General features: G+C 43.2%; 1 long non-coding RNA gene across 1 annotated transcript in view; it reads left to right on the forward strand.

Annotated features, from left to right (window-relative positions):
• LOC141407448 (uncharacterized) overlaps positions 1–20,972 on the forward strand; it is a 34,640-nt gene extending 13,668 nt beyond the window's left edge. Inside the window, exon 2 of the long non-coding RNA XR_012416580.1 lies at positions 20,196–20,972. This is a non-coding gene — a long non-coding RNA (uncharacterized lncRNA). The remainder of the gene's footprint in view (positions 1–20,195) is intronic.
• The last annotated feature ends 1,589 nt before the right edge of the window (positions 20,973–22,561 follow it).

Genomic DNA, 22,561 nt, shown 5'->3' on the forward strand with positions numbered 1-22,561 from the left:
CTCAGGGCTCCTGCTGATTTTACATTATGGTGAGTTGTATAATTATTTCATTATATATTACAATGTAATAATAATACAAATAAAGTGCATAATAAATGTAATGCACTTGAATCATCCCAAAACCATCCCCTCCCTGGTCTACGGAAAAATCATCTTCCATGAAATCAGTCGCTGGTGCCAAAAAGGTTGGAGACCACTGCCATAGATATATCTAATTTTTATTTGTGAGTTAAAAATAAATTTTTAAAATGTGCATTAAAAAAAGATGTCTGCATAGTTTCAGGTTGAACAGTTGTTTTTACCATCCCACACCACTATGCAAAGCGAGGACTGCTTTATTTTTATTTTTATTTTTGAGACTGAGTCTTGCTCTGTTGCCCAGGTTGGAGTATAGTGGCGTGATCTCAGCTCACTACAAGCTCCGCCTCCCGGGTTCACGCCATTCTCTTGCTTCAGCCTCCCGAGTAGCTGGGACTACAGGCGCCCACCACCATGCCCAGCTAATTTTTTGTATTTTTAGTAGAGACGGGGTTTCACCATGTTAGCCAGGATGGTGTTGATCTCCTGACCTCGTGATCTGCCCGCCTCGGCCTCCCAAAGTGCTGGGATTACAGGCTTGAGCCACCGCGCCCGGCCGGGGAGTGCTTTTATATGCTCTGGGAAGTATATACGGCCTCCATTTCTGTCACTGTGGCGATTCCACTTATGCATTCACCATGCCAGTCCAAGGCAACTGATGGCTTAGGAAGGTCAGAGACTGAGATGTTAAAATCCTTGGGGATATCTACCAACATGTCTCCATTCCATCTATTAGGGTTAAAGGTTTTTCTAACCTGGGCCCTGACCTTAGCACAGATCTACCTATATTTTTTTGAAGTTCAGCCACTTGGACTATTAGCCTTCAACTTTTTCTGTGCTGTCACTGCAGGGCTGAAGGAGCTTTGCATGCATCCACCAAGTCTGGCTTTCACATCTGAATTTCACACCTGGCTTTCACCCTAAGCTGTTCCATCTTTCTGTGGAACATCAGCGTCACTTAGCAATAGCCATCCAATCCCATTATCCTTATATCTACCTTTCCCTTCAAAGTCTCGGATGCCTGATACATTGCACCTGCTAGTGCATTCACTGCCATTGGTACACTCCCAAGTCATTCCAGTGAAAGATTTAACAATTGAATGGGGCTGGGTGCGGTGGCTCACACCTGTAATCCTAGCACTTTGGGAAGCCAAGGTGGGCGGATCATGAGGTCAGGAGATCAAAACCATCCTGGCTAACACAGTGAAACCCCATCTCTACTAAAAATACAAAAAAATTAGCCAGTCCTGGTGGCAGGCACCTGTAGTCCCAGCTACTCGGGAGGCTGAGGCAGGAGAATGACATGAACCCGGGAGGCAGAGCTTGCAGTGAGCCAAGATCACGCCACTGCACTCCAGCCTGGGTGACAGAGCGAGACTCCATCTCAAAAAAAACCAAAAAACAAAAAAACAGTTGAATGGCCACCATGCCAAAGGTGCCTGGGCTCTACCTTCCACCAGTGATGGGGTCCTCACAGCCAACCCAGTGGTGTGTCATCCACTTCCAAAACCATCTTACTGCCTGTTTTCTTGGACCACTCCTGGCATCAACCGTTTCAGGTTAGAGTCACTGGAAATTTGGGTTATAAGATATTTATTAGAGATCAATACCTATAAAAAATGTGAAAGGAAGCAGGATTGTGCTGAGGAAGAAGATAAACAACAAAGATAACTACAATGTCAGTCCATCAAAGCCTTTGGCCAACCCAGCAGAAAAATCTGGAGCAGGTGTAGCTTTTCAGAGTCTCCCCAGTTAGGTCAAAATGGTTGCGCCTTTACACCCGCAATTCCCTCAGTCACGGGCTTCGGGCTGTCCTGGGCATGACCTCAGATGAAGTGGCAGCTGAGGCTAGCCTTGTCGGAGCTGACAGCTGAAAGCTGTTTGGTGACCACACTCCCACAGCTGAGCAGCACGCCCTTGCTTGAAGGAGGATTTGGATGACACAGCCCTGTCTACCATATTTTGGGGGTCACATTCCTCACACCCAGCTCTGCCTCAAATAGCAACATTGACAGAAATTAATTCCAGTTGCAAACCAATTGTAGAATACTATAAAACCAGAGTACAAGTCTAATAGCATAAATCCAAATCTCATCCTAAGTGGAAAAGAAAGGGTCATTTATTCACACATTAAAAAACAAACAAACAAACAAAAACCTTTGCCATGTCTTTATTACAACATGGAATCACAAAAAATAGTCATGTATATTTTTCTCTTTTAAATCTTCTAGGAAAAAAGATTGGGCATGGTGGATCACTTCTGTAATCCTAGCACTTTGGGAGGCTGAGGCGAGTAGATTACCTGAGCTCAGGAGTTTGAGACCAGACTGGGCAACATGGTGAAACCTTGTCTCTACTAAAAGTAATAATAATTTTTAAAAGCCAGACGTGGTGGCAGGCACCTGCAATCCCAGCTACTAAGGAGGCTGAGGCAGGAGAATTACTTGAACCCGGTTGGCAGAGGTTGCAGTGAGCCGAGATAGCACCACTGCACTCCAGCCTGGGCCACAGAGCAAGACTCTGTCTCCAAAAATTAAAACAAAAGTTAAATTTAAAATAAAATAAATCTTTTAGGAAAAAAAGGAATAATTTTTCCTTTTCAGTATCACTGGAAAAGCAGAGTCATCTAGTAAACCCTGTTACTAACATGCAGTTACACTGTACAAAATTAAACACATCTCACATGACTGTCATGGGTTCCCTCTGCAGAGCTGAATCACATCTGCAAAAGCAAACTCCCCTAGGAGAATAATAGAAACATGGAAAATGGGAGGAAGGCTCACTGTTACAGACACAGCAGGAAAAGAGCTCGGAGGTTAACCACAGCCTGAATTCCTAACATGCTGAAATAATAGAATGATTTCAGTCCACCAAGTGTTTACTTAGTGTCTTCAGCATTGCCTCTGAGGCTCCAGAGGTCCTGAGGGGATGCTGAGGACCACAGGGACTAAATGACTCCCCCAAGGTCATGTTGCTCATTTCTGGCAAAATTGGGACCAAAACCCAGCCCTACTGACACAGGATGGGGCTTGTTTCTGTCTTCAGGTTTCTCTTCAGCGCTGAATGATATGTGTGGTATACGTAGGGTTATAAAACAAACCAAGGTAACAGCTTTGCTTCTTGTTTTTTTATTATTGTTATACTTTAAGTTCTAGGGTACATGTGCACAATGTGCAGGTTTGTTACACATGTATACATGTGCCATGTTGTTGTGCTACACCCATTAAACTCGTCATTTACATTAGATATATCTCCTAATGCTATCCCTCCCCCCAGCTTTTTGCTTCTTTTCATGATGCTACTCCAGTTTCAAGATCACTGAAGCAGATGCTATCAGTGCGCACTGGCACTGGGCATGCCTTCCTCCCACCCTGAGCCTTCTCTGCCAGAGCTCACATTACCTGTGATCATAACAGAGCCTTGTGTGCCTGGAGATTATCCCTCTCCCCATCCCCTAAAGCAGCCCTTAATCAATGACTGACAGGTATGGAATAGAAATATTTCCATTCCTGGACCAGGCACTGTGGCTCATGCATGTAATCCCAGCACTTTGGGAGGCCGAGGGGGCAGATCACCTGAGGTCAGGAGTTCAAGACCAGCCTGGCTAACATGGTGAAGCCCCGTCTCTACTAAAAATACAAAAATTAGTCGGGCATGATGGTGGGCACCTGTAATCCTAGCTATTCAGGAGGCTGAGGTGGGAGAATCGCTTGAACCTGGGAGGCAGGGGTTGCAGTGAGCCAAGATCTCGCCATTGCACTCCATCCTGGGCAACAGAGGGAGACTCCGTCTCAAAAAAAAAAGGGGACAACTTTTTTTTTGTCCCCTTTTCCTCTGAGGGGACAACTCTGAGATGAGACCTACCCCGTCCCCGAGACAACTCTGCTTGCTGTCACCCCATTCCCTTATTTGGCCTCTTCCCTTTCCTGCTCCATTTTCTTATTCACCTAATGATTTTTCCTGAGAATGCTCTCTATTTAAACCATTTTCATATGGATTATCCTTGTCTCAGAATGTGCTTCCGAGGAATCCAAATGAAAAAAAAACACCAACTCTGGAATTATTATTACTATTACAACCACGTTTTCTTTTTAATTTTATTTTGGTTTTTTATTGCAATATCATGGTTGTACATATTTGTGGGGTACAGGTGCTATTTTGATACAGACATACAATGTGTCATGATAAAAGCAGGGTAAATGGGATATCCATCACCTCCAACATTTATCATTTCTTTTTGTTGGGAACATTCTAAACCTTCTAGCTATTTTGAAGTGTATAATAAATGATTGTTAACTATGATTTCCCTACTGTACTATCAAATACTAGAACTTATTCCATTTAACTGTATGTTTGTACCCCTTAACCAACTTCTGTTCATCTTCCACCCCTTCCCTTCTCAGCCTCTTGTAACTACCATTCTACTCTCTGTCTCCATGAGATCCACTTTTTTAGCTCCCACATGTGAGTGAGAACATGCAATATTAGTCTTTCTGTGCCTGGCTTATTTCACTTAACATAATGATCTCCAGTTTTATCCATGTTGCTGCAAATGGTAGGATTTCATTTTTTAATGACTGAATAACTATTCCATTGTGCATACATACCACATTTTTGTCTTCTTTTTTTTTTTGATGGAGTTTCGCTCTTGTTGTCCAGGCTGGAGTGCAGTGGTGTGACCTCAGCTCACTGCAACCTCCGCCTCCCGGGTTCAAGCGATTCTCCTGCCTCAGCCTCCGGAGTAGCTGGGATTACAGGCATGCACCACCACACCTGGCTAATTTTGTATTTTTAGTAGAAACAGGGTTTCTCATGTTGGTCAGCCTGGTCTCAAACTCTCAACCTCAGATGATCTGCCCGCCTTGACCTCCCAAAGTGCTGGGATTACAGGCGTAAGCCACCGTGCCCAGTCACACATTTTCTTTATTCATTCATGCATCAGTGGGCACTTAGGTTGATTCCCTGTCTTGGCTATTATGCCTACTGCTGCAATAAACCTGGGAGTGCAGAGATCTCTTTGACATACTGATTTCCTTTCCCTCAGATATATACCCAGCAATGGGATTGCTGGATCATATGGTGGTTCTATTTTTAATTTTTTGAGGAACCTCCATACTGTTTTCCATAGTGGCTGTACTACTTTACATTCCCACCAACAGTGTATGAGCATTTCCTTTTCTGACAACCACCCCTTCTTGAGCACTTACTGTGTGGATCTGGGTATCAGAATCTTGGTTAAAATCCTGGATCTGCTACTGACTCATTGTTTGACTTTGGACATGTTATTGAGTCTCTTATATCTAAGTTCCTTTGTAAAACACGGAAAATAATTTCTCTAAAGGATAGTAAGGACCTGTTTTATGTGGGTGTGTGTTGAGGGTACTCAATTAGACAGTGAGCTGGGCTGCGGCCTTGGCACACAGTGAGGCTGCAGCTAAATAACTTTCCAAAGTGTCTATCACTGACATCTGTGGCCACGGAGTAAGTAAATTATTTCCAAGCTTTCTGATCACCAGGGCAAGATAAATAGTGATTTTCTGTATCCCTCATGGGATTAGACCACTGAAAGGTTTTTTGTTGTTGTTGTTGTTTGTTTTTTTGTGTGTGTTGTTGTTTTGAGACAGAGTTTTGCTCTTGTTGCCCAGGCTGGAGTGCAATGGCGTGATCTTGGCTCACCGCAACCTTCACCTCCCAGGTGCAAGGAATTCTCCTGCCTCAGCCTCCTGAGGAGCTGGGATTACAGGCAGGCACCACCACGCCCAGCTAATTTTGTATTTTTAGTAGAGACGGGGTTTCTCCATGTTGGTCGGGCTGGTCTCGAACTCCCGACCTCAGGTGATCTGCCTGCCTTGGCCTCCCAAAGTGCTGAGATTACAGGCGTGAGCCACCGCCCTTGGCCACTGAAGGGCTTTGTAAGCATTTGTTGACAGACTGGTGACCATAGCCAGGTAAGCTCCCCAAGAGGATAAGAGTATTCTTGGGACACAGGGGGAAGAATAAACTGAAGGGGAGGGAATGGACCAGGCAAGAAGTGGAGCATCAAGTTGGTATATCAATATCAAAGGGAAAGGGCACCTGGTCCACTGAGGTCCTCCGGAGCAGCTGAAGATTTCAAAACAAGATAATGGTGATGGGGGTGGGATGGCCTGGGGGGCACAAATAGAATAGGTGAAACTGGATGTAAAGTGTGGGAATCTGTGTTTTCAACAAGCACCCGGGTGATTTGGGGATAAAGCCTAAGTAGAGGATCTTGTTTTTATGAGAATGTTGGGATAGAAGAAAATGCTGTAGTTTTCCAGGGAAAACCTCAGCTGCCCTTGACATGCTAATTTGTATCTGAATTTCCAAGAAATGATGATTGCAACCCCTGCGGGGTTATAATCCAGCCCCCTACTGGGGCAGGTGGACCTTCCACCCCCAGGAATTTTAATTCCTGTGCCATTCATGAATGTATGCTGCCATATTTTTCAAAGCCCTAGGATGGGGCTTTCCTTGGACTAGATGAATCTTTTAAAATAGGTCTGAGCTCTTACTACACTTCCCATCCCTGTTTTATAAATGTAAGGTATTTACTTATTAATTATTACTTATGTAAATCACAATATTCTAACAGTATAAATGAATTCAGTTTTTTATTTTTATTTTTTATTTTTTAGAAGCTCTGAGGAGTGAATCCATAATACAGTTCAAAGAGAGATTTAAATTGCTAATTTCCCGGCACTGGAATGTGGGAAAAGATTGTCACAGATTTAGCATGAAAGCCATGTATTTAACATTCCTATGTAATAACCCTCTCTTAAATTGCATTTTGGTTTGAGAAACAGCAAGAACAAATTCCGCACTAGGGGAAACTTTGCTGTTGATTTCAAAGGGAATGAGAATTTATGCAGCACCTCTGCCCACCAGGAAAGAGCTTTCTCTTGAGTCTCCCACATGACTGTGTACTATGTATCACATTGGAAAGAACTTCTCTTTTTCCTAATGCTATCTGAGTTCTGCATTTTGCTGCCAGAACAGGGAAGTGAAGGGATACATAAGAGACATACGTAATAGAAATGTAAAAGACAAGCAATACCACCAGAAGATAGATATAATTTGGAACAAAGATACTTTTATTTGCCTAAGGCTCAGAAAGTCGTTTGCCAGGCGATGCTGGAAGGAATTAGTTGACTTCCTCTCCCAAACCACTTCCTTGGCGCTCATTCTCTTTCAGGTGGACAAGATATGGCATTTTGTTTTTTTTGTTTTTGTTTTTGTTTTTGTTTTTGTTTTTTGAGACGGAGTCTCGCTCTGTAGCCCAGGCTGGAGTGCAGTGGCCGGATCTCAGCTCACTGCAAGCTCCGCCTCCCGGGTTCACGCCATTCTCCGGCCTCAGCCTCCCGAGTAGCTGGGACTACAGGCGCTGCCACCTCACCCGGCTATTTTTTGTATTTCTTAGTAGAGACAGGGTTTCACCGTGTTAGCCAGGATGGTCTCGATCTCCTGACCTCGTGATCCGCCCATCTCGGCCTCCCAAAGTGCTGGGATTACAGGCTTGAGCCACCGCGCCCGGCCAAGATATGGCATTTTGACTGCTAGCAAATGTCAGATGTCATTGTGACATTTCAGTGGCGCAATTGGTGACAATTCAGCCAATTTTTGGGGGCACCTTCCACATGCCCCAGGGTCTGCATTCAGCCCTTTATGTACATGGGCTCATTGATTCTTCCATATTTTCTAGAATGGGATTTTACCCTGGCTGGCACAGAGCAAATGCCCAAAGAATGGTAACTATTGTTTTGAATCATCATTATTATTTTTATAAATAACTTCCATATGAGGTGATGGAAAAATTTCAGATTTTGACTTGGGCCTTGGAAAACAGGTTCAATTTTAGTAGATGGAGGTAAAAGGAGGCAAAGAGTGACCTTATATAAACCCAAGGCTGAAGGAAGGCGGCTCTAAGGGGTGTGTGGGTGGTTAGGAGTATCTTGTCTGAAATGAAGTTTGTATACAGCAGGCTTATTTGAAGTCATGCCTAACAAAATTACTTTGGGTCTAATTTTGGAGGCTTGGTAGGCCAGGGAGCTTGGACATGAATTTAAAGACAATGGGAACTCACATTAAAGTTTCTGAAACGGCTGGGTGCGGTGGCTCATGCCTGCAATCCCAGCACTTTGGGAGGCTGAGGCAGGCGGATCACCTGAGGTCGGGAGTTTGAGATCAGGCTAACCAACATGTAGAAACCCCATCTCTACTTTAAAAAAAAAAAAAAAAAATTAGCCAGGTGTGGTGGTGCATATCTGTAATCCCAGCTACTCGGGAGGCTGAGGTGGGAGAATCACCTGAACCTGGGAGGCAGAAGTTGCAGTGAGCCAAGATCGTGCCATTGCACTCCAGTCTGGGCAACAAGAGCAATACTCCATCTCAAAAAAAAAAAAAAAACAACAAAAAAAAAACAACCATTTTCTGAAGGGGGAGCTGTTCTGGAGTATGCAGGAAGGATTGGAGTGGGAGGAGAACAAGGAGAGGAATACGTTTTAGCGATATTGCAGTTATTTCAGGTTAAAAGTGATAGAGTCAGGGGCTGAACCAGGATATAGGCTATAAAACAGAAAGGAAGGGATATGTGTGAAAGAAATTAAGAAAGAGGACTTGTTAGGACTTCACGTCAGGTGAAAATTATGAGGAAGATGGATACATTAAAGAGAGTATAAAGGTCTTAATCTTGAAAGTATGGTAGTATCATTTCCAGAAAAGGGAGATGATTTTTAGATATAAATTGGTAACCTGACTTTGAACACATTGATTCTGATTAGAGTGGACCATCTCAGTGAAACTGTCTACTAAGCAATTGCAAGTGGAGGATGGCTAAATAGTGTAAACTCTAGTAGAAGAGAAGAATGGAGAATCTATTGTGTGGAAAGACTCATCTTTTGTGGGTAGAGGAGGAAGGGAGCCATTGCGGGAGAAGGAAGAGAGGTTTGATATGTGGGAAGAGAAGTGACATAGAAAGTAGCATCACATAAGTCAAGAGAGGAGGTAGATTAAAGCCAGAGGATGGGGAGTGGTCAGAAATGAAGAGAAAAGCTTGGGGCAGTAGACATCTGTGGGGGGCACTCCTGTTCTCCTGACCTCCCTGCTTCTGGATGATATATCAGAAGGCATTACTTCTATGATATGTGTTTATAACACCACACTAATTCTGACACCAAATGTGTGTGTGGTTTATTCCCCCAACACCAACCAATTCTTCAACTCTCCAGATGCCAACTGGATGTCCTACCATTTAATTAAATTCTGATACTAATTACTAGGAGCACAGGCCCCACAGGTTAAGGACTCATTCCTAAAGACCTCCCTCACTTCAGATGCCAATCAAAAGTCTGGGCCACTTATACTTCTGTCAATGAGAAGAGCCAAACTCTGTAAAATATTGGAAGAGATTTATTCTGAGCCTAATGTGAGTGACCAGTGGCCTGTGACACAGCCCCAGGAGATCTTGAGAACATGTGCCCAAGGTGATCGGGCTACAGCTTGGTTTTACACATTTTAGGGAGACATAAGACATCCATCAGTACATGCAAGATGTACATTGGTTCAGTCTGGAAAGACAGGACAACTTGAAGTTGGGGGGAAGTGGGGAAGGGTTCCAGGTTATAGGTAGATTCAAAGATTTCCTGATTTCCATTTGGTTGAAAGAGTTAAGTTATTGTCTAAACACCTAGAATCAACAGAAGGGAATGTCTGAGTTAGGATAGGGGTTATGGAAACTGATATTCCCACCATGCAGAGGAAGCCTCTAGGTAGCAGGCTTCAGACAGAATAGATCATGAATGTTTCTTATCAGAGTTGATTCTCTCCTGGATCAGGAAAAAGAAGGAATGGGGATTCTCTACAAAATGTAGATTTTTCCTCACAAGAGACAGCTTTATAGGGCCATTTCAAAGTATGGCAAAAAATATAATTTTGGGGGTAAAATACTTCAATTTCTTTCAGGCCTGCTATTTGTCATGTGATGCTATACCATAGGCTGAGATTTGGTGTCTTATTGCTACAAAGAGTCTGTTTTGTCCGTCTTAAGATCTGTTTTAATGTTAATGCTGGTCAACTGTGCCGGAATTCCAAAAGGGAGGACGGTATAATGAGGCCAGTCCAACTCCCCCTTTGCATCATGGCCTGAACTAGTTTTTCAGGTTAACATTGGAATGCCCTTGGCGGAGAGGAGGGGTCCATTCAGCTGGTTGAGGGGCTTTGAATTTTATTTTTGGTTTACATAGCCAACCACTTATAAAGTCAGGGGGTTCCCACAACTCCCCTTTGGATTGGATAATTTGCTAGAAAGTCTCACAGAACTCAGGAGGACACGTTACTTACTACTGCTGATTTGTTATAAAGGATATTCTAAAAGATACGCATGAACAACCAGATGAAGCGATACATAGAGTAAGGTTGGGAAGGGTTCTGAGCATAGATGCTTCTGTGCCTGTGGAGTTTGGGGTGTGCCACCCTCCCAGCACATGGATGTATTCACCAACCCGGAAGCTTTCTGGACCCACAAACCCCACTTAAGGTTTTTATGGAGGTGTATTAGCGTATGATTGATTAAAGCATTGGACATTGGTGATTTACTTAATCTCTAGCCCCTCTCCCTCCCCAGAGGTTGGGGCTAGGGGTGGGGCTGAAAGTTGCAACCTAATCACTTGGTCTTTCTGCTGATTCGCCCCCAACCTGAAGTTACCTAGGAGTCCCAGCCACCAGTCATCTCTTTGGCATAAACTCAGGTATGATTGAAAGGAGCTTACTGTGAATGATGAAGATGCTCTTCTTATACCTATCCTTCAGAAATTTACAAGGGTTTTAAGAGTTCAATGCCAGATCCCAGCACTTTGGGAGGCCGAGGCGGGCGGATCACAAGGTCAGGAGATCGAGACCACGGTGAAACCCCGTTTCTACTAAAAATACAAAAAATTAGCCGGGCGCGGTGGCGGGCGCCTGTAGTCCCAGCTACTCAGGAGGCTGAGGCAGGAGAATGGCGTGAACCCGGGAGGCGGAGCTTGCGGTGAGCCGAGATTGCGCCACTGCACTCCAGCCTGGGCGACAGAGCGAGACTCTGTCTCAAAAAAAAAAAAAAAAAAAAAAAAAAAAGAGTTCAATGCCAGGAACCAGAGATGAAAACCAAATATGTATTTCTTAGTGTATCACCATATCACAAAGTGTTCCGAGGCTTAGAGAAAGAGGGTAGCTCTGTGGAGTCAAGATTGTAAATCTTGGTTGATAACTTTACTCAAAACCTCACAAATAAATCTTTTGTTTTTTTAGACTGGGTCTCACTCTGTTGCTGAGGCTGGAGTGCAGTGGCACCGTGTTGACTCACTGAAACCTCTGTCTCCTGGGTTCAAGCAATTCTCCTGCCTCAGCCTCCCGAGTAGGTGGGATTACAGGCACCCACCACCATGCCTGGCTAGTTTTTATATTTTTAGTAGAGACAGGGTTTCACCATATTTGCCAGGCTGGTCTTGAACTCCTGACCTCAGGTGATCCACCCACCTTGGCCTCCCAAAGTGCTGGGATTACAGGCGTGAGCCACCGTGCCCGGCACAAATAAATCTTAATCATGGTCAGTAGCAACATCCTTGAAGATGGCAATTCTGTCATTTTATTTTTCACATCATTGTCAGCATCATCTGGAACCGATATTTACTGACCCTCAGTTAGGATACCTTGGATGCAAATACAGAAATACAGTCTTGGCCAGGTGCTGTGGCTCATGTCTGTAATCTCAGCACTTTGGGAGGCCAAGGCAGGAAGATCACTTGAGCGCAGGAGTTCAAGACCAGCCTGGGCAATATAGTGAGATCTTATCTCTACAAAAAATTTACAAATTAACTGGGCAGAGTGGTGAGCACCTGTAGTCCCAGCTACTCAGGAGGCTGAGGTGGAAGGATCACTTGAGCCCCGGAGGAGGAGGTTGCAGTGAGCTGAGATCATGCCACTGCACTCCAGCCTGAGCAACAGAGTGAGACACTGTCTCAAAAAGAAAAAGAAAAAAAAAAAAGTGGGTCGGGGGGGAGGGTAATTAAGGACTCATATTTTTTTCCATTTCTCCAGTGGAAGCCATCCCCAGTGGAAGCTTCATTCTCAGGGAGGTAGCAAGATGGCTGTAGCATTTCCAGATTGCAGCAGAAGCATGACTATTTTGAGGCAAAGGAAAGACCACCTCGTCCTGTAGGTCTCTCTTAAGAGCAAGAGAACTCCATGGAAGCTTTCCAGCAGATTTCCCCTTATGCCTCATCTGCCAGAATTAGGTCACAGGCAAATACCCGAAGCAATCATTGGCAAGAGAAATGGCATTACCTTCAAACATTAGAACCATTCCTGACAGTTTCCTCTGACATACGTGGCTAAAGAGATGGGTCCCTGAACAAAACTGTGGTTCTGTTAGAAAGGAAGAAGAGGGAATTGGACTCTGGGTGGGACCCTGGGTGGAGGGTACATTGCTTATCAGTTTCTAGGACTACAAAGACATGTTTACTTAGGATCCCTATTTGAAAGAGGCTTTTAACTAGTTGCGGGTAGACACACCAAAAAATGACAACAGAATGTTTAGTAAGGTTCTAAACACACAGTAGGCACCTAAAAATATTCACTGAATGAATGAACACATACTAATATTACACCTTGGGTGCTAAGTGAGTAACACAGCTATGCCGCACAGGTTCAGAAGAATGACTTCTCAAGAAGTTCTAGTGCAATGACTCATCAAATTTCATGAGGTCCTGTGACAATGCAGATACCCAGGCCACAACCTCCAAAACTTGGATTCAGTGTTTTCATGGACTGCAGATTTAACAAGAATTTCAGTACAACCTCCATTAGTGTTAGGGAAGGTAGCTGCAGGATGTGGTTAGGGTAAACAGGTATTGTTTCCCCACTCCCAAAATCATTTAATGAATCATCAGATTAAAGACCTAGGAGTTTACCTTCTGATATTTGTAAAGTGATTGCTAAGATCCAAAACATAGTGTTTGGCCAGGCGCAGTGGCTCACGCCTATAATCCCAGCACTTTGGGAGGCCAAGGTAGGCGGATCACAAGGTCAGGAGTTTGAGACCGGCCTGACCAACATGGTGAAACTCCATCTCTACTAAAAGTATAAAAATTAGCTGGGCATGGTGGTGCGTGCCTGTAATTCCAGCTACTCAGGAGGCTAAGGTGGGAGAATCGCTTGAACCCGGGAGGTGGAGGTTGCGGTGAGCCGAGATTGCTCCATTGCACTCCAGCCTGGGTGACACAGTAAGACTGTCTCAAAAACAAAACAAAACAAAACAAAAGGTGTTTAATAGTTCTTTTTTTACAGACATGTAAAAAAGACATGAGCCACAACATCTGGCCACCTGTTATAGCTTTGGGGAGTTCCTCCAGGTAATCAAAGGAAGCTTTATTTTGGAGAAAGCTCCACAGTCATCTGAGGGCTATGTGATCTACTAGTGGTGTACACTTGAAGGTTTTTTATTATGACTTATAAGGTATAAGTCACTATATTTTGTGGAAAGAGTAAAGATAATGCCTGCCTTCCATATAGTCCTGGGATGCACATGGCAGCTCTGGGGACAAAGTGTTGTTTACAGGGCCGGGCACGGTGGCTCATGCCTGTAATTCCAGCACTTTGGGAAGCCGAGGTGGGAGGATTGCTTGAGGTCAGGAGTTTGAGACCAGCCCGGGCAACATAGTAAGACTCCATCTCTACCAAAGAAAAAAAAAATCAGCCGGGTGTGGTGGTGCACACCATAGCTATTCAGGTGGCTCAGGGGAGAGGACCCCTGAGTTCGAGGCTACAGTGAGCTATGACGGCACCAGTGCACTCCAGCCTGGCTGACAGAGTGAGACCCCATCTCTAAAACAATTTAAAATTAAAATTAAAAAAAGAAAGTGTTGTTTGCAATTGTTGGGATCCCCCAAATGAGACTTATACCATTCGGTGGGCACAGATTGACAGTAATACCAACGTGACCTTAGGGTCAGCTGTTAAATCAAAAGTTCTAAGGTCACTTTACACAACTGAATCTAGTCCTTATTTATGGAGGAACTGCCTGAGGGCAGTCAGCCCAGTCGCTCCTGTTTGTTCATGTTGCCAGCAGGGTGACATTATCAACCCCATGGAATGACTGAGCAATGGCAATAGGAATGAGGCTGAGGAAGACATCTGGAGGTATTGACAGGTGATTTGCACGGGAGGTGCAGGAGCTGGGGCCATCCCCTGCTGTTGTGGTAAGATTAAGAGGAGTGATGGTCAAACTGTGGTCACAGCCATCTGGCAGGAGATGGCTGACCCAGCAGTGAGTTAAATTTAGGGCACTTCTCCTAAGGTGCAAGTTCAGGAGCATCACACTAAGATGTTTTCCTTCCTGAAGAAAGCTCCGGTGATGATTTCAAAAGACAATGGTCGTTAAGGTCTCTCTCCCCAGCACTGGCTGAGGTCTAAGATGTTACTTCCCAGATGCTGGGGTTGTTGTTCTCAAAGTGTGCTTAAGACTAGTATTCATTATTTCTGTTGGTAATTTTTTTTTTTTTTTTCAAGATAGGCTCTCACTTTGTCACCCAGGTTGGAGTGCACTGGCAGGAACACAGCTCACTGCAGCCTCAACCTCCTGGGCTCCAGGGATGCCCCCACCTCAACCCTCAAGTTGCTGGGACTATCGGTGCCTGCCACTACACAAGGTTAATTTTTATACTTTTTTGTAAACACATTGTTTCACCATGTTGCACAGGCTGATCATGAACTCCTGAGCTCAAGTGATCAGCCTGCCTCAGCCTCCCAAAGTGCTGAGATTATAGGCATGAGCCATCAAGCCTGGCCTCCTGTTGATAATTTTTTAACCACACCCTCCCCTTTAGTAAATCAGTTGCCCTATGTATCGTTAACTATTTTGAAAGACATATGTTTGTACATTCACGAATTAGGTGTAACAACACATAGGCGACTAAAGGGATGCTGCTTATAACCATTAAATACAGTGCATCAGTGTTTTGTGTTGTTTTTCTAGAGACAAGGTCTTACTCTGTCACCCAGGCTGCGGTGCAGTGGTACAATCATAGCTCACTGCAGCCCCCACCTCCTGGGCTCAAGTGATCCTGCTGCTTCAGCCTCTATAATAGCTGAAACTACAGGTGTGCACCACTGTGTCTGGCTAATTTTTTAACTTTTATTAGAGACGAGGTCTTGCTATGTTTCCCAGACTGGTCTCAAAGTGCTGGGCTCAATCTTCCCATTTTGTTCTTCCGAAGTGCTGGGATTACAGCACTTTGTGAACCATCTTGCCCTGCCAGTTTTTTTTTTCTTTTTTCTAATCAGATTGGTACATTATAACTACTAAATACTAACTTCCAGTTCTGTCACTTTTAGACTATTTGGTGTAAATAAGATGAAAATCAGATTTAGTCCAGAGGTGACTACTTCTTAGTATAGCACAGTACTAAGAACTGTTCAAAATCTTTTCCACTGTGTCATGTAAGCAAAGTAAAAAGTAGTAATAAACGGAACAAAATCCTGAAATGAAGGCGGGAGAGCAGAACTAATTTTTTAAGAAAATATATTCCTATTTCTATGAACATTTGCTGCTCCTAAGATTTCATGCTATTTCTAAGGAGATAATGACAAAAATGATGTTTTCTGCCGGGCATGGTGGCTCACTCCTGTAATCCCAGCACTTTGGGAGGCTGAGGCGGGTGGATCACTAGGTCAGGAGATCGAAACCATCTGGCTAACAGAGTGAAACCCCAACACGGTGAAACCCCATCTCTACTAAAAATACAAAAAATTAGCCGGGCGTGGTGGCGGGCACCTGTAGTCCCAGCTACTGGGGAGGCTGAGGCAAGAGAATGGCGTGAACCTGGGAGGCGGAGCTTGCAGGGAGCCGAGATCGCGCCACTGCACTCCAGTATGGGCGGCAGAGCGAGACTCTGTCTCAAAAAAAAAAAAGATGATTTCTATTAGTTCAAGGACCAAGACTACGAGGGACCAGAGGAAAGGAAGTGACGGTTTTAACTACTCAGAAAACACAGTACCTCTTCCCTTCCCCATCCTCTGTCATAAAATGTTTGAAATCTGCTCTTTCATTTGATTGTGAAATCTGTTCAGCTACCCTTACTGAATGCTTACTAGGTGCAATGCATATTCAAGACTCTCTGGTACAAGGCGGTCTTGGTAAGGCTGATAAAATATAATGCAAGTGGAATTAGCTAAATGCCAATAAGTGCCACAAGAATTCGGAGTATAAAAGGAGTATGTCTAAGAGACGATAAAATAAACGAATAAATAAGAAAAAAAAAAAAAAGGAGGCCAGGCACGGTGGCTCATGCCTGTAATCCCAGCACTTTGGGAGGCCAAGGTGGGTGAATCACTTGAGGCCAGGAACTTGAAACCAGCCTGGCCAACATGGTGAAACCCCATCTCTACTAAAAATACAAAAAAGAAAGAAAAAAAAAAAAAGAAAGAAAGAAGTGAGAAGAGGCTTCACACCGCAGAGGACGTGGGTTCATGCTAAAGCATGGCCCAAGGGGCCAGACAGCCTTGGTTTAGAACTCATACCTGCCACTTACTAACTTACTGAGCCCATGGTGCAGGTTGCATAAGTGCATGAACATGAATAGAAATATTCTAGAAGAGGCCAGCCGCGGTGGCTCACACAGTAATCCCAGCACCTTGGGAGGTCGAGGTGGGTGGATCACCTGAGGTCAGGAGTTCGAGACCAGCTGATCAATATGGTGAAACCCTGTCTCTACTAAAAATGCAAAATTAGCCGGGTGTGGTGGCATGTGCCTATAATCTCAGCTACTTGGGAAGCTGAGACAGGAGAATCGCTTGAACCTGGGAGGTGGAAGTTGCAGTGAGCCGAGATCGTGCCACTGCACTCCAGCCTGGGCCACAGAATGAGACTCCATCCCTCCCCCCTCCAAAAAAAGAAAGAAAGGCTGGGCGCGGTGGCTCACGCCTGTAATCCCAGCACTTTGGGAGGCCGAGACGGGTGGATCACGAGGTCAGGAGATCGAGACCATCCTGGCTAACACGGTGAAACCCCGTCTCTACTAAAAATACAAAAAATTAGCCGGGTGCGGTGGTGGGCGCCTGTAGTCCCAGCTACACGGGAGGCTGAGGCAGGAGAATGGCATGAACCCGGGAGACGGAGCTTGCAGTGAGCCAAGATTGCGCCACTGCACTCCAGCCTGGGTGACAGAGCAAGACTCCGTCTAAAAAATAAAAAAAAAAAAAAAAAAAGAAATATTCTAGAAGGATGTACCCAAGTGATTTTTCCTGAATGGAAGAATAATGGGTGATGTTTATATCTTCTTTTTGCTTGTCTATACTTTCCAATTATTAAACAACTAATAAGTATTAATTGTTATAACAAGAATAAAGAAAAACATAGTTTAAAAAGCTGGTATTCTCCGCTTGAATCAGGCAGGCGGAGGTTGCATTGAGCCAAGATCTCGCCACTGCACTCCAGCCTGGGCAACAGAGTGAGACTCTATTTCCAAAACAAAACAAAACAAAACAAAACAAGACAAAACAAAAAAGGCTGGTATTCACTAAATACTTGACATTTATTGCTATGACAATTTCTGTTCCTAGTCTTCTCAGCAAGGGACATGATCTATAGAAACGTGTGACCGTGTCGAGTCAGAAATTCACTATGAGGCTGGCATTCAGGAGCGGATCTCTTAGCTAGTGAGTGAACCTGAGGTGGGAGGCAGGACTCGACTCCAGAGGCAGGGCTCCAAATCGGATGGAGGACTAGCTAAACCAGGGCAGGGGCAAAAGCAGCTTTTAATCAGACACACCTACCAGTGTGCCATGTCAATTTACAGCTGCCATGGGAACAGCCAGGCGTTACCACCTCTTTCCATGGCAATGACATAATGACCCAAAAGTTACTACCGCTTCCCTAGAAATTTCCTCATAAACCGTTCCTTAATCTGAATGCCATTAAAAGTGGGTATAAATATGACCAAAACTGCCCTACTCTGCCTACTGGGTAGCCTCGCTCTGCAGGAGCAATCATCAAACTGTAACACTGCCTCCTCAATAAAGCTGTTTTCTTCTACCTCTGGCTTGCCCTTGAATTCTTTCCTGGGAAAAACCAAGAACCCTCATGGACTAAGCTCCACTTTGGGGCTTGCCTGCCCTGCATCAAACCTAGCTGACATCTCAAAGTGGCAAAGCAACTATAATTTATTATATGATTCAATTTTATTCTCATAACAATAGAGGTAGATATTATTGTCTCACCTTACAGATTAAAAAATTGAGGGTATTATACATTATGCAGTAAGTCACAAATTTGGGAATCTGAGAGTGTTATAAGTCAAGTACTAAGTTTCTCAGCCTCAGCATGGTTGACATTTTGGATTGGATAATTCTGTTTGGGGTCTGTCCTGTACATTTTAGGATGTTTACCATCATCCCCGGCCTTTACCCACTAGGTACTAGTAGCATCCCTACCCCTAGGTTGTGACAACCAAAAATGTCTCCAGACATTGCCAAATGTCCTCAGGTTGGGAATCATGAGTCTAGTATATTCATTAACCTTGAGCAATGAACTCCAAAAATTCAAGATATAAACCTCATACCATTTTCAACACTTCACCTTCACAGGGGCTTAGTTCTTAATTAAATCTTTAATAAATAGTGTTGATGATGAAAATGAACATAAATAATGATGTCATAAACATATTTTGCATAAATACTTTTCTATCTTTTGCATTATTTCCATTCTAATGACAGTCAAACGGAACAAACATTTTAAAGGCTTCTCATTCATACTGTTAATCACTGACTAAAGAGTTGTACAAATTTACATTTCTACTATCAGTTTAAGAGTCTGTCTTACCACACCCTCACCAGCATCGGTTATTATGTGTATATTTCTATCTTTGCTAATATGAATTCTTATTTCTATTTATTTCAATATTTATGTTTATACAAATTTGTATTGTTCTTATTTATATTTTTGAGCACTAATAAAAGTGAATATTTCCCATATGTTATAGCCAGTGGCACTTCTTTTTTTCTCAACTGTTTTGTGCTTTTTGCTCATTTGGCTTTCAGGTGGTCTTAGTATTGTTCTTTTTTTTAGAGACAGAGTCTCGTTCTGTCACCCAGGCTGGAGTGCAATGTCGCCATCTTGGCTCATTGCAACCTCTGCCTCCCAGCTTCAAGCGATTCTCATCCCTCAGCCTCCTGAGTAGCTGGGATTACAGGCATACACCACCACACCTGGATAATTTTGTATTTTTTAGTAGAGACAAGGTTTCGTCATGTTGGCCTGGCTGGTCTTAAACTCCTGGCCTCAAGTGATCCATCTACCTTGGCCTCCCAAAGTGTTGGGATTACAGGCATGAGTCACCGTGCTCAGCCCTTAGTATTATTTTTATCAATTTGTTCAAGCTCTCTGTATATTGTAACCTGGATAGCATATATTTCTACAAAAAAATATTTTGCATAAAGGCATTAGAGCTTAGACTTTATTAAAGCTCTGGGAAGATGGCAAAGGATTTAAATCACGGCAACTGAAGGAAGCTTAAATTGAATTCTAAACACTCCTCTTTTTATAAGTCCTTTGTCATTTGTCTTTCTCTTTTCTCTTTCTTTCCTTCTCTTCCCTATGCCTCCCTCCCATCTCTTCATTCCCTAATTTCTGTTGCTTTTCAGTGGAAACTAGCTTAGTTATTTCTTTGGTCTTTGCCTCCATTTACCGATACTCTCTGTTTGTCTTCCACCCTAGTGGAAGGTATTAGTTTATCAAGGTATTTTCTTAAATGAGGACACTTAGTTTAAGTGTTACGCCAGTAACAACTTTCAAGACATCTTGATTATTATACCAGAGTGAAAAAGAGTTCTGAATCCTGTTGCCCTATTTGTTTCAAATACTTTCTCCACTTTGTTTAACTAATGGGTAATAGGCTTAATACCTGAGTGATGAAATAATCTGTACAACAAACCTCCATGACACAAGTTTACCTATGTAACAAACCTGCACATGTACCCCTGAACTTAAAAAATATTTTAAAAATTAAAAAAAGAAAACAGTAATCAAAAAACAAAATAATTTATTGCTGGTATGATTCCATCCTGCACAGCTGTTCTCTGGAGTGTGGTCGTTTACCTCTGTCTGGCTTCTCTCCTACCTAAGTGCTTGCTGCCACCCATGGAAGATTTGATGGACATGGACATCAGACTCCTGAGGCTCCAGAACTATCTTTTTGGTTGTGAACTAGAGGTCAACAAAGATTATCACTTTAAGGTGGATAATGATGAAAATGAGCACAAGTTATCTTTAAGAATGGTCAGTTTAGGGGCTGGTAGAAAGGATGGATTGTATATCGTTGAAGCAGAAGTAACGAACTATGAAGGCAGTCCAATTAAAGTAATACTAGCAACTTTAAAAATTATGTACAGTCAATGGTTTATCTTGGGGGCCTTGAAACAACATCTCCTGTGGCCTTAACACTCAGTGCGTTTCAGGGCCTGGGCATATGAGTACACAGCACTTACTAGGTATGAAGGAAGATGCAAAGCAGGAGATGAAGAGGAGGGAGATGTGAGACTCTTTAGTATATCTGGAAAGTGATCTGCCCCTGGAAGTGGGTGCATTTCCACAAGAAAAAAAGAAAACTTCTTGCTGATGAAAATCACGATGATGATGATGAAAAGGAAGAAGATTTTGATAAGGGGAAAGCTGAAGAAAAAGCTCTAGTGATCTATACAGGATACTCCATCCAAAAAATGCACAAAAATAAAACCAAAATAAAAAAGACTCAGAACTATCAAGATTAAGAATCCTTCAAAAACAGGGGGAAAAAACCTCTTAAAACACCAAAAGGACCTAGTTTTGTGGAAGACATTAAAAGCAAAAATGCAAGCAAGTATAGAAAAAGTTGGTTCTCTTCCCAAAGCTAAGTACATCAATTATGTGAATAATTCCTTCTGGATGACTGACTAGGAAGCTATTCACGATCTCTGGAAGTGGAAGAAGTCTCTTTAAGAAAATAGTTTAGGCCAGGTGCGGTGGCTCACGCCTGTAACCCTAGCACTTTGGGAGGCCAAGGTGGGCGGATTACTTGAGGTCAGGAGTTCAAAACCAGCCTGGCTAACATGGTGAAACCTCATCTCTCCAAAAATAAATAAATAAATAACAATACAAAAAATTAGCCAGGCAAAGTGGTGGATGCCTATAATCCCAGCTACTCGGGAGGCTGAGACAGGAGAATCGCTTGAACCTGGGAGGTGGAGGTTGCAGTGAGCAGAGATTGCACCATTGCGTTCCAGCCTGGGCAACAGAGTGAGACTCTGTCTCAAAAATAAATAAATAAATAAATAAATAAATAAATAAATAAAATAGTTTAAACAGTTTGTTAAAATTTTCTCTTTCTTTTCTTTCAAAAAATTCTTTTAAACAAATAGTTCTTATAGAGACAAAAATTATCTGTCATTTCATTTCTATAAGTTGATATCTGACTGTCCTTTTTATAATTCAGAGTGAGAAGTTCCCTACCGTGTTGGATAAATATTGTCCAGGTTCCATCGGCAAAAATGTGTTGTCCAAAATGCCCCTTTAGTTTTTAAAGATGAAACTCCATCCTTTGTTTTTTTTTTTTTTTTTGAGAGAGTCACACTCTGTCACTCAGACTGGAGGGCAGTGGCACTATCTTGGGCTCACTGCAGCCTCTGGCTCCCGGGCTCAAGCGATTCTCCTGCTTCAGCCTCCCAAGTAGCTGGGATTACAGGCATGCACCACCACACCCAGGTAATTTTTGTATTTTTAGTAGAGATGGGGTTTCACCATGTTGGTCAGGCAGGTATCAAACTCCTGGCCTCAAGTGATCTGCCCACCTCAGCCTCCCAAAGTGCTGGGATTACAGGTGTGAGCCACCGTGCCTGGCTCTTTGCTTGGTTTTCAGTATATATGTATGTATGGAATATTATGATAGGACATAGTAGTAGCTGTGGTCAGACAAATGGAAATCATGGGAAAACAAAAATATACAAGTGAAATAAGCTCAATATTTTAATAAAGGAAAACATAAATTTTTTCCCTTGAAAAAGTTGTAAGAAAAAAACAAATCTTCTCGTATGCATCTTAGGAGTGCTTTAAACTTAGATGTTTCCAGATGAGTCGTGTTTAGATAGGTGGAAATGGAGGAAAAGGTGTGGCATGCCCATGGATATCTAGTATGCTTATATGCATAGTACAGTATTAAAAAAGTGAGTTGCTTCTCTGTAAAAACATATTACTTTACTATTAGAAACCATTGGAGAGCAATCATGCCCTGCTTATATTAAACATCTTTGCTAGCTTCTAATTTGATTTTTTGAGATGGGGTCTTGCTTTGTTGCCCAGGCTGGAGCACATGGCGCACTCACTGCAGCCTCAGACTCCTGGGCTCAAGGGGTCTTCCCATCTTAGCCTCCTGAGTAGCTGGGACTATAGGCATGCACCACCATG

Source organism: Macaca fascicularis, chromosome 8 (genome assembly GCF_037993035.2).
Source record: "Macaca fascicularis isolate 582-1 chromosome 8, T2T-MFA8v1.1".
In the NCBI taxonomy this organism is placed as follows: domain Eukaryota; kingdom Metazoa; phylum Chordata; class Mammalia; order Primates; family Cercopithecidae; genus Macaca; species Macaca fascicularis.